This window comes from Hippoglossus hippoglossus, chromosome 15 (assembly GCF_009819705.1).
Source record: "Hippoglossus hippoglossus isolate fHipHip1 chromosome 15, fHipHip1.pri, whole genome shotgun sequence".
In the NCBI taxonomy this organism is placed as follows: Eukaryota; Metazoa; Chordata; class Actinopteri; order Pleuronectiformes; family Pleuronectidae; genus Hippoglossus; species Hippoglossus hippoglossus.
Genome location: NC_047165.1, coordinates 18,044,154 through 18,057,444, shown reverse-complemented (window position 1 = coordinate 18,057,444; position 13,291 = coordinate 18,044,154). Strand labels below are relative to the sequence as shown.

At 40.1% G+C, this 13,291-nt stretch overlaps 1 protein-coding gene across 2 annotated transcripts in view; it reads right to left on the bottom strand.

Annotated features, from left to right (window-relative positions):
• The window catches only part of cdh23 (cadherin-related 23), a 157,549-nt gene that overhangs the window by 127,099 nt on the left and 17,159 nt on the right, over positions 1-13,291 (bottom strand). The window lies entirely within an intron of this gene.

The following is a 13,291-nucleotide window of genomic DNA, read 5'->3' as shown; positions in this document are numbered from 1 at the left end:
ACAAGTCATATAATTTATCTCACCTACTGATAACCTGACAGACAACGATTCAGTTTTTGTTTTATTAATAAAGGACTACAGTTTGTTCTTTGAATAAACCCCTTAGCTGCGTGCTGGCTGGTGTGTACACTGAAAAAAATGAGAAATTAATGGCTTTTAAGTAATAAGAATACACGAGAACAAAAAATATAGAAAGGAGTAACTGCCAAGCAAAATCTCTAGTCTCCCAAAGCAACTCAAGCAGCTACCAGTGCTGACTGACCAAGTCAAGGTTATTCAGAGTTAGCTTACTTGAAACCAAACATTTTCATTCTTATGCTTCTGACATTTAAACATGCTGAGCTAATAGCAGAATTATGTTGGGGTGTTATTAAACCAGCAGACCTTATGAGGGCCTTATTACTGCCACATGTACCGTTCATAGAATGCTGTTGTTAGTATGTTATTAGTTCCAGTTGTGATAAGACAAGGCAAAATGTGAAGCTCTACTCTCTTGCTAAAACCATAATACATTGTTATTATACTTATAAATCATCTCACTTTGGGTTGTCTTCTTTTTTTTAGTTACATGAAGTGTACTACCTTGTCTATACAGTAGTTATATAACAAAAAAAGCCCCACCCTGCCACAGCAATGTTAAAATCAGAACTTCCTAAAGAAAGCAGTTATAGGCCGTGTTAAATGTGCTGACAGTTAAAACATTTTCTCGTGCGTCTTTAGCAGTGCTTTGTTCCTGTGATGCTTCTGCTCATGTTTGTTTTTTAACTCTGCATTTTAGGTGAGTGAAAAGAAAGAGAAAAAAAACAGCATCAGTGGCTTTGATTTATTTGAATTGACAGGATGAATCCTGTTGCTGCAGCAGCCTATTCTGAAATAGCAGATGCTGGCCCTTGACAACAGCACAGGAACAACACAAATGGTTGGTACAAATACCGACCAGGACATTTTCCTCGAATGTCATTTAGAGTTAGCGTTAAAGCTGATCTGCTACATTGGTCAAGCTAGTGGCAAAGTTCGGCAGCAAAATTTCACTTCCCACTGTATAGCATTGAGGGCCTGTGCCTTACTAAGCATTTTGCCCGTCTCATCACATTTGAGTGGTAAAAACTAATGTAATGATTTGTTCCAATTTTCTCAGATAAACTATCAGGCAACGCTTCATTAAACTGCAAATGTACAATATGCAACTTCAGCCTCTAAGGGTCTCTTAACTAAAACAATAACACAAAGCTTAAAGCTTTGGTGATCAGATCCACAGTGTTGTTTCACAAGTCCAAAAGGTGTAAGAGTTTTAGAATTGCACCGTGCTCCGCAGGCCACACTAGCATGTTGGATCCTGGTCAGGTGCAACTAACTCCATACAGCCCAATGACTGTCCAGGCCAGGCCAAGGCCAGCTGGGCTTTATCTATATGGGCAGAGTCACTTGTGCATCTCTATCTTCCTCATCTCGGCTTCACTCTCTTGTATCCATCTGCTGTGAAGTTCCTATCACCGCCCCATTCCTCTCTGCCAATATCTATTCCCTTCTCAACTTTCACATCCCTATATATATATATAATTTCTTCCTCCCTAGCTTTTTCTCTCTCTCTCTCTCCTCTATTCCACCCCCCTTACTTTCTTTTGCATTCTCACTAGTTGTTTCTTTCTTTCTGTTGTCAGAACTGAACCCATGCTTCCCATGAGACGGGCAGGTAGTGGCAGGGACAGAGAGAAAGATGAATAAAAAGAGGGGACAGACATAGATACATGAAGAAGATGGTAACGGTCCAAAAAGCTAGGCTGAAAATGTGCTAAAGCTGACCAGCAGATGCAATGCAGACATGCCAGAGTCTAAAGTAAGTGTGTGTGTGTGTGTGACAGAAAGAGAGAGAGGGTAAATGTGTGAGTGTGTGTGACAAAATGCATGTGTCCAGATTGTTTGCTATGCCGCTGCCTTAATCTGATGTCCGGCTGCCACCGTTAAAGCTTTTTTTATCCCGTAACACACCACACTTGTTTTATGGATTATAAATGAACTCATTATCTGTAGCGCTCATTAGCTTCAGGTCCTAATTAGCCAAAATTAATATTGTTTCCTGACAAAGACATTGGCACTGGCAAATTGGCAATTGACCTCCTTGGTCAATCTGGAGAGAGGGACAGAGTGATGGAGGGAAGCATAAAAAACAAGGGAGGTGAGTAGGGGAGCTGGGCAGTGACAGCTGCTTTGGTTGATCAGTTTTGGACTCATCTCACACACACCCTACTCATCCTCTCTTACACTGTCCTGAACAAACTGTCTCCCTCCACCAAAAAGCAGCTACTTAAGCAGATGTGTACCCTAATTACTTTCTTCTAAGAACCGTGAAAGATTTGATTTAGGGGTACAATACAAGCAGCTCGGTATTTTGTATGTGTAGTTTGTGGAAAGTCAGTGGAAAATCATCAGCTAGAAAAACCGCACTATCTCGTATGCACAACGCCTGACAACAGAAAAGCCCAGGAGTTGTTTGCAACCGACTTCTCGCTGCAGACAAACGACTGCACAGAGGAACAAATAGGGGAGAGAAAGAGACAAAGAACAGGAACGTGTGCTTGGCGAGAGAGAGAGTGAAAACGAAAGACAGATTGGAAAGAGGACAGACTAGACTGCCTTATTCTTTAAAAAAAAAAAAGATCCGTGCTTTTAAGGAGGCCTGTTAAATGTCAAACACCTTCTTGGCTGTGAGATAAGAGAGAGGAGTTCAATTATACCTCACTCTCTCCAGCTCACCATCCCACCAGGGTGGAAAACCACACACAAACACAACACGCACAGTTTCACATGCTTTCTCAGCCTCTCACTGTGTCTACAGCTAAGCGCTAACATGCATGAATTTAGAAGACTGACACATATAAGACATTTAGAGAAACCAAATTGACAACATGCTAAATAAGCTATGAGGCTACATTTCCTCACCTCGCAGTGAATGGCGACATACTGGGAGCATAATGAGACCGTAACCAAGGTGAGAGGAGGTGAATAAGTGAGTGAGATCATTCTCCGCGGTTGGAGAAGACAGAGAGATTAAGACACCACAAAACAAAAGCAGATCTGCACCACAGACTGGTCTGTAAATGGGGGACATAGAGTGCAGTCACCCCACTTGTCAATTAATCCTATCTGGCACCAGCATGCTGGCCTTTATGAGAACAAATGTCAGCTTTCAAGACAAGGACGAGATAACCTTTCTTCATAGAATGTACACCAGCCTCAAGTGACCTAAGTTGATATTACACTGCAGGCCTCTAATTTAACACACTTTCTGTTACTGCCACAAGTTATATCCCAGCAAATGCTAATGCAAAGGAAAAGAACAAATTCAGCTAATATGGACACTAGACTCGCACCGTATATCAGGGAATGGGTTGCAAGTAAAGCAGCAATGTCTGGTAACAATACAGCAATATATAAATATATTTATATATAATATAAAGTCCCTCGTGTTGTCCTCGAGACCTATAACCTTCTGATTTTCAAAGAACATTTGGAGTTTTCCTGTTTTTTCTTATATATTTCTCTGTAATTGGAAAAAAGCTTTTTTTTATATGCTAAAAATACTTTCAGTGGAATCAAGACCTGTATAACAAACGACAGCAATATATTGCTTCCAGACAGGACACTAACCACCACATGCATGTCCGTCATCAAAGGGGCACAGATGAAAACATATGCAAGAAACATACCCAAACAGACTCACAGACACAAACACACATACACAGATACCCCCCCTCCTCCTCACTCCTGCAGCTTCCCTGCAACGAAGCAGAGAGAGGTGGTCGCTGATGTGAAACATCAATTTCCAGGTTAGCTGCTCTGTGTGGCTCAGGCAGGTATCAGCCGTGACCCACCTGGGCCAGATAAACAGCTGCAAGAAGCTGATCTGCCACCCAGCAATGCACCTTTCAGTGCTGGAGAATGGGGTAATGCGTGCTCACAAGCAAACAGGCGCGCACACACACACACACACACACACACACACACACACGCACACGCACAAACGTAAACAAATAGTAAAAACTAAAACAATGCATAAATATTAGTGATAAATGGATAAACAGCTAAAGAAAAATCATTTCAGTAAATTAATGTGTTTGTTTTTTAAAACATTTGTCCGAATGAGGTTGGAAATACACAAAAACAAATACACGTTGTGAAGCCCTTTCAGGTGGATGGTTTACCCTCTAAATACTTTGATCATCTGCTGGTACTCCTAGGATTAAAATTGGTTTAAACCTGAGGCGTCTCAAAAACGACACACACAGACACACACACACACACACACACACACACACACACACACACACACACACACACACACACACACACACGTCAACAAACTGGACTCTGAGACGATACTCACAATTTGGGGTAATGTAAAAAAAAAAAAAAAAGATTTGATTTGATGATTCTACATGTCTGATCTTTCTCTTTTACACACACACACACACACACACACACACACACACACACACACACACACACAGACACACACACACACACACACACACACCAGAGCAATTATGGATCAGTGTCTACCCCAGAAACAAAGGACGGAGTGACCAGCCTGGATGCTAAAAATCACATCGACGGACGCAGACAGAGTGCAGGCGTCATTTGGAGCCAAAAAAGAGTGTTAACCTGTATCAGTGTGGAAGAGCCCAGCTTCAGTTAGTCAGGTAATCTAAACGCTGCCACCATCGCAGTGACGCCTGTCAGCACAGTGCTGTGTGCCTTGGCAGCGCTGCTCAACCTGGTGTCACACCACATTCCCACAGACAATTTCAATTAACTTTTACAACCTAGAGAAATATCACACACACAGCCAAGGGCTTTTCAGCATGTTTCCCCATCTTTGTTTCTGTCTCTTTGTATTCTCATTCTATGTCTGGTCAAAACACAGGAAAACTTGAATAGAATGGGCCACACCACAAAAGTAGTTGGAAAGAGGATTGCTACAGTGTGAAGTGTCTAAGACAGATTCTCTGAAAACAAGTCTTACATAAGATGTAAGACTGTGCTGCTGAAACTGGAGACCATGTTGAACACTGATATATCACCTCCCCAGGGTGATGTTTTAAAGGTGGATCTATAAGCACCCAACAACGACTGCTATAAACTGTAAACCGACAGTATCAGCCAGTCAAATGTGAAGGTGCAAGGTCATGGTTGGGTTTCCCCTAGTTGTAATTCACATTGCAAGTGCCTAGTCAAGAGGCAGTAAACACAGTAAACTTGTCTATTCCTCCAGCTCCTGCCACATCAGATCACTGTCTCAGCCGTCACCTTACAGCTTCGCAATATCCTCAAAAGACAGAAATGGGCCAAACTGTTTTCAATAACACAAACACCAAAACTGTTGTTCAAACGACAAAAAATGTTTTCTCTACATGGAAGACAAGCAGTGATTGTAATCACCCTATAAAGAATTTTGTATGCCCAAAATTAAGTCTAAATATTCAACAAATTTTTATAAATATAGTTTACAATTTTATATATTACAATGTAGAAGGGAGTTGAAGAGTGCATACATCCGGCAAGGCTAACAGCCCAACTCACCATGTTAAAGAAAGAAAGAAAACAATGCCCGTTTACCTGGATCCGCTACAAAGTTTAATGGGTTCTTCCTTTGGTCATGCCTGGCCTCTCCAAAAAATGTCATGGTAATTGGTTTAGTAGTTTGTTTAATTCTGCTAACTAACAAATTGACAAAAAAAAAAAATACACTTCTCAACATGCAGTGAATCCCCCTCTTTGAGCAGGCTGTGTCTAAAAGCATGAGAGAGACATTCCCTACATCAGTGTGTTGCTAAAGGATAAAATGTTCTTACGAGGACAATTTACTGTAATGAGTTTTTGCTACACCTGCAAGAATTCAAGTTCAGTGGTGGAGAAGAAAAGTTAATCAACTTAATCTTTGAGGTAATTGTATATAAATATTACATAAATATAAATAGTTCCAATGTGTGCTAATTCATAGTAATTTTAGGTACGCAATTACATGGCTTCCATACTGACAAGTCCAAAATGTATAGTGCAAATGCATTATATCAAAATTGGATTCACTGTCATTGATTGAGTTCAACTTAGTTCCACCTCACTGCAGCAATAAAATTCTACCAACTACCCAACACATCAATGATAAAAATCTAATTATTGAATGCTTATAATACTAAAGTCTGAAAATGAGCTTTACTGTAAATTAATTAAATTGTTGTATTGATGTGCAAGCAAGCAAAACATTATCGGGTATGTCACTCACTTTGCAAAATCAAATCAAAAACACACCCTGAGAGTTCACACCTGTGTCATGTTGTCAACTGTCCATGCAGTTTGCTTGTAGGCATATAATGTCACCACACCTCAAGTTAACGTAGCTGATTAGAAATGCAAGACAGGTAAAAAATGAGACCATACAGTGACAGGGGGCAAAATACAGACACCACCAACATCACAATATACATTTATTTGCTACATGTGATCATCCTCACTCATGTGGAGGTAGATTGGCCTCGAAAAGATAGATCTTACAAGAGTTTTATAAATGCATTTTTGAAGGATGCAAAATATTGTCAAACAAAGTCCCCAAAATATCTAGGAATAATTTATTGTAAATATCTTATGTGTGCAATGTGCAGTGTTTCTGGAAACCCAAAAGCAATGTTGCAGTGAGAGGCCAGAGTATTGTGATTTTTTGCATGGGCCATAATAACACTAACACATCACGTGCCGGGTAAGTGCAGACAATATAATGCAGTACAGCGTCATGATGGATGGTGTGTTTGCAGACACCACTGAACCGTGGACCCCATTATTTCCTGGGGGGAGGAAGGGGGAAGCAAGGCACCATGGGGGAGAGATAAGGCATGATTGACTAAACCAAAACAGAGGTCCCTCATGGATGGAAGACTGCTGGCATTATTGGGAGCCACTGTGGGAGTCAATGCAACAGCTCAATGACAGCAGAGAGCTGTCAGAGGAAGTAAGAAGATCAAATGTATCCCCTTCCTAAAATGAGGTAGGCGAGGACTCTTCACATGGAGAGAAAAAACTTCCAGTCATTATGAATATCTCCCGGACACGTTTGGACTCATCTCCTGCTGAGATCAGGTGGTTCAAACCTCAACACAGAGGGACACTTCATTTCTGCAGCTGGTAGATAGGATTTATACAACTAAGATAGACCGGCACAGACAAAGAAATAGTCACTGGCATACACATCCGCCAACTCAAACTCACAGTGACAGATGCAACAGCCTTTGCTGGAGATGCAGAGAAGGACAAACACATTGAATTCCAATTTGGCTAAATGAGGGCTGAAAGTAGGAGCATCAACAGGCCTGTGTGCAAACAAATCTAAAGCATGTATGCTGCAAGAAAAGACAGCCCTGAATATCAGTCAACATTCAACAACACCACATCAAATATTGGAGGGACTGCCCCCTCCTCCTCCTGACAATACCCTGATTACCACTTCATTTTATCTCTGCTCATTGGTACTTATTTCTCTTTTTATGTTTCTGTTTCTGCCATCTGATCTGCAGCAGTGGAGAACAGATAGTATTCTATTCGTCTTTTGCAGAACAATCTGCCAGTGAGGTAAAATTTGAGACATTTTTAAATGTCAAAAAGAAGGTTCCCACTCATTCTGAATATTTGAGTCTAGACTTCCACTCCTAACGAATAAAACTTAATATCAAGGGGAAAGTTTTAGCCCTTGGGCATAAAGCAATGAAGGAATATAGCAATTCTCCACATGTTTTATGTTTGTTTTTCTTATGTTAATCTTATGTCAAAATTGATGGATGAGGTCCCGTCATTGCTTTTGGATATTTTGTTGCAGCAATTCTCAGCATGTGTTGTTTAACACATTCTTTCTTGCCTTTCCAAATAAATGTCATATTTACTAACACTGTTCATATAAATCACTATTGGTCATGTATCCAAAAGTAGGTTTATTGAGCATTAATGATCTTCTGCAGGAATAAACTTCCACTTGATGAGTTTGACACATTCACACACAGAAACCCAGTACAAGTCTGATTTGTTGTTCACTGAGCACCACCACTTACCATGGCTGCCCCCAAAGAATCCAAATGTCGTTACTGGGATATTTCAATGATTAATGTCATCTAGATTTTCAGATCCAGGTACATATTTACCTCAACGTATTTTTGATATTTGTATTATTAATATTTAATTGTTTTTCCATAATCGAGTACTAAATTGATGACAATGTGTCTGAGTGAAATAATAGAAAATAGTGCAATGGGGGAAATGTATTGATGTTAACAGAGCGAGTTTTCTCTAAATCTGAAATGTGTTTTATCGCTCATTGATGAAGCAGCTCACGCCCAACAGATCAAAAGGGGCATGCTTGGCTCTACTCAGCAGTCCTGGGTAAATCAGCCGATTTGCAGCGAGATAGTCGGATATGTAGGAGGCTCTACCACCAGGTAAAGGTCTGACCAATCAATTGATCTGCAGCAGAAAAAACTCCTCCGCTTAGTTAAAGGTCCTTTATCTCCAGCCAAGTGTCATAAACTGGGAATCAAATATGGGTTCTCAAACACTAAAGGCAAAAGCCTCAAACCAATATTTGCAGCCTTTAACATAAAATGTTCAACAGTAATGTCTTCTAAAAAGTGTAGCGATACATCACATTTTATCACATTTAAGTTGATATAGCAAACCAAAGTTGCCCATTACACATCTAGCAGTTATGGACGACCATTAGCTTTTTATTTGGAGTTGTGTTTCTTGCCAACTGGTAAACAGAAGAGTCACTTCTTTGTACTCTGTTTTTGGTCTCCATCAACACCTGAGGGAAATATTTGGCTATTTCCCTATAGGTAGGTGTGGGTGTAAAGGTGTATTAAAAACAATAAATACAAAGCAACACAGCATAGATAACAGCCAACAAAAATAAATATATTGTGCTCATTATGTTTCACAATTTCATAATAAAATAGATTATTAATGTATTATTATTTTGCTGTATCCTTTATGAAATTGTCAAATTATAACAATTATTTTATTGAATTATTATCTATTTTATTTTAATTGTAGAGCAGACATTGAATGTTTAAGAGGGGGTAGCATCTCTGTAGTGTTAACTGTGTCTGTCTGCTGTTTGCTGGGGCGTAGGTACTATACGGTGGGTGTTTATGGCTTTTTAGATAAAAACAGCTTCTTGCAACAGCTAAAAACAACACAGTGGAAGCAGTGGGGAGTGGCAACAAATGTAAATGTACAGACTGGCTAGCTATACAATGAGCCAAAACTCAATATAAAGCTCAAAGCAGTATAGAGCTGCATAATTGGGTGATGAGTCACTGTAAGTTCATCACTATGACCGCGTTTACATTTTTTCCACTTTTTTATCATGTAATTTGATACATTCTTATTGTAAAATATCTGTAATGATGGCTTCAACAAATTATTGCATGTTGCACAATTAAACACATACTTCATCCACAGTGGATTCGTTTAGTTCCTCAAAGGGATTACTGACAAATGTATTGATTAAACTGACTAACTTCATTGAACTCAAAAATATTTATGCTTCGTCACAGGCAACTTTGCTTTCAAATATTGGATGAAGCTTCAATATTGGGATGCATTTGTCCTATCACGATAAATGAGTACTCACATCAGCAAACCATAAATCTACAATAGCTAGCAATAGTTATGAATGCTGCTTTGTTTATGAGGGCGGACAAGGCGAACATCGTCAATATACTGAATCAGGAAGCTGTGAAAGAGAGACAATATCCACAGGAGGCCATAGTTGATGTAGATTGCGCTAGTGAGCCAACAGTGGGGAATTGGCTGGGGAGAGAGTACGCCGACATTATCAACACGTTTAGAGGAAGGCTTTAATAAGTCGTTCCTTGGGGCTACTTCCTTCTCCTTAATTGTTATTGAATTAGGAATGTTACGGAGCTAAATTAAAAGTGCAAGGTATTTATTGTGGCAGGAGAAGAATGTGAGGGAGCAAAGGGGAACACGGAAACAGAAAAGGAGAGAGAATAAGTTCTACTTGTTTCCCCGGTATATTTGGCTAAAATTCTAATGCACAGGAAAAAAAAAAAAATCTAGCTGGCAAAAGAGCCCTGCCTCTGAAGCCTCATTTCTCTACAATCTTAAAATAATATAAGTAAGAAAATATACTGTAAGAATTAGAAGAAATAATACGGTTGATTAGGGCTCATACAAGAGGTGGTGTTCTGCCTGGTTATATTGAAACGGCTAGTTATGCCTTTTTGCACATCTGATATGTTACATTATCTTAGGGGGGAAAAGGGAAAATTAGTACCATTTTGTTTCCACTATGCCTTTCTGTTGAAAATGTGCATATGGACATTAATGACTCACAATGACTAAAATGACTTTTATTCATGTAATGAATAATGAATACAGCCAGAAACCTCTGCTCTAGAATGCTTCTTACTTTCTCTGTTAAAAAAAGAAGAAGAACTTGAATGTACACAATAGCTTATCCCCTACAAATGAAAGAGTTGTAATAATGTTTGCACAATTTAAACTTTTTAATTTCATCAGACAGTGAGGCCTTATGCTCAATTGGCATAAAATAACAGATGAGCAGGAACCATCCCAGCAGAGTGTGGAAGTTTCTTATATTTAACAAATGTTGTGTTCTTTCCACAAGTTAATTACTCAGTAGAGAGCTTAATCTGCCGAATCAGGGCAAAGTGGATTAGGAAATGAGAGCGTTTAATCAAAGTGTTCTCTCAGTCTAATTACACATCCCATTTCCTGACAACACATACTGTTATCTGCCACTGCATTTAAACATCAGCTCCTCTGTTTAGCTACCCCCCCTAAGAGTGAATGATCCCACTGCCTGGATGTGACAAAAATACATGAAATGTAAACACATCAATGCACTCAGTGAAATATTCTTATACATATTGAAATAAATCATTGTATCACTGCAGCATTCAACATAACACTAATGTAGCCTAACCACACTTCCCAGGCATTATCCAGGCAGTGGGAACTCAAGACTCCTCTTAGGTTTATTGGATCAAAAAGAGGTTGTTGTTTGGAAGACAGTCAAAATGTTGGACTCAGAGGTAAAAGACAGCACATAAGTCAGAGGTGTGTTCATGCTGAGTGAGGGCCTTCTCCCATTGTGTTACATGTGCCTTTAAAAGCACACATCTGTGCAGCATCACTCAAGCACTTTGTGTTGGTTCCTGAACCAAACCCCTTGCTGGTGAGAGGAGGAGACGGGTGGGCGCAGTCTCAGATCAAATATCCATGCTGTGTTTGGATGTGTTCCCTCTACTCTCTGATAAATAATCATGTGCTCCTGCCTGCCATACGAGCTGAGGCGATACTGGCTCCAAGGTGATGAGCTGAAGTCATTGATCTGCTGCCTAGCAAGGCCAAAAGTGCCACAAGTATGTGCACATATACACGGACCAGTTTTAACTGAGGAAAGACTGCATTCTAATCTCTAATATACAATATCAATAGCTCTGTATGTGCCAGTCAATTTGTTATTAGACAAAATAGCACAAACTGGTGTCACCTCACGCAACCTGCAGACACGTACCCTATGATGTTACATCATCAACAAGACTTAGCCAAACAACCTCAATGGTAACTGAATGCGACCAGTCAAGGTGGCTGTAGAAACCTGATCACTGTGCTCAAGTCATGTAGTTTGGCTTTCAGTCAGTCTGACAGGTGCTCATGTATGCTCTTCAAATTTGTGGTAAAATAAAATAATGGCCTAACAAAATATAGAGGATGGTCTGAATCTTTGAATATGATTAAACCACATCCATTGTGGCCTGAAAGGTCAATTTAACAATCCTTTATTCTTTGGACAATTATTGCATCGAACCTTGAGATGAGAAAATATGTATTTTTAATCTGCTCTTTCTTCACAAATCAAGAATAAGAACGATTTTAGTACTGAAACTGTTTCTGGGCTGAGTGTTGGATAGTAAGAGGTCTGAGGAAACGTGTGCACGTAAAGGACGTTATACCATTTTTCACTATGTAATATAGTGCAAACTATAATACAGTATCGTACAAACACACACAAACACTTGACTCTAGTGTGTGCTTGTGTGAGAGAGACAGAGAGTGTGTGGGTTTATGAATTAGGGGGCCACCTATACGAGGACATCTGCTGAGCTAATAAACAATAATCTTGACAAATTATCACTGTCCAATCACTCAGGCCGACCTCATGATCACACCACTGAAGAAGCCATCACAGACCGGGCCAGGGACATGACTGACAGCCCTCTGGACCGTTGGAAGGTGTTGCTGGACTGAAGCCCAGAGGACACAATGATTCATGGGCAGAGGGCAACCTGGACAGAGTGGTTAGGGGAATTAGCAGCGCCACCCACCAACACACCCATGCCCTTCATTGGTCAGAACACCAGCTGACTGAAGAGATGGCCCTCTGCCAGAAACTGCTTAGTGCTGCTGGACAAAGATGCCAAACCAAGCAACTATGAAGGCAATGTTGTTTGGCATGGTGATGATGATGATTTACAGTGGGCTCAGTGGGATACTGCAACCTTTCCTGGGTGCAGTACAAACCATTCCACTCAGATGATAATGATACAGATGATGCTGAAGGCAATGGTTGAGTGGGATAGTGATGCTGATGGACGCTTGGTGGTGTTTTTAATGTTCATGACTCCAAGAAAAAAATGTGGTGAAGATTAAAATGATACGTTGCCTGTTCCTGTGACATGTAACCAACCGACGATTTTCAGGGTGTAGACATGGATAAGCAAGCGCTGCACGATTTAGACCGGGAGTGTTGACAGACTGGCAGAGTGTAAAGGTCATATGATAGAAAAAAAACAATCTTCTAGAAAATCAATCCAATATTACGGATTTTAATTCCAAGTCACTGACACCCTCAGAGATGATGAAAGCTAGACATCTCCAAATTGCCCTGTCAATCACTGTGACCAACAAAAATGACAAAAAATAAGTAAGAGGAGGGAATAATAGATCCTGGAGGAATCTGACTCAACCGTGTTTGGTGTTCATACCATAATCCCCAACCACCCCTAACAGCACTGGGACACAACATATAAGCAAGCTTATAATAGAGTGGAGATATCAAATCTGGCTAAACTCTTTCATCTAAACATCAACAGCTGGGCAATATATCCAGGGCATCCAGGGTTTTTGTGACAGCTCAGCTATACTGTATATTATAGAGACTAACTCAAATGACCAGGAGTTTCCCTTGCATCCATACACA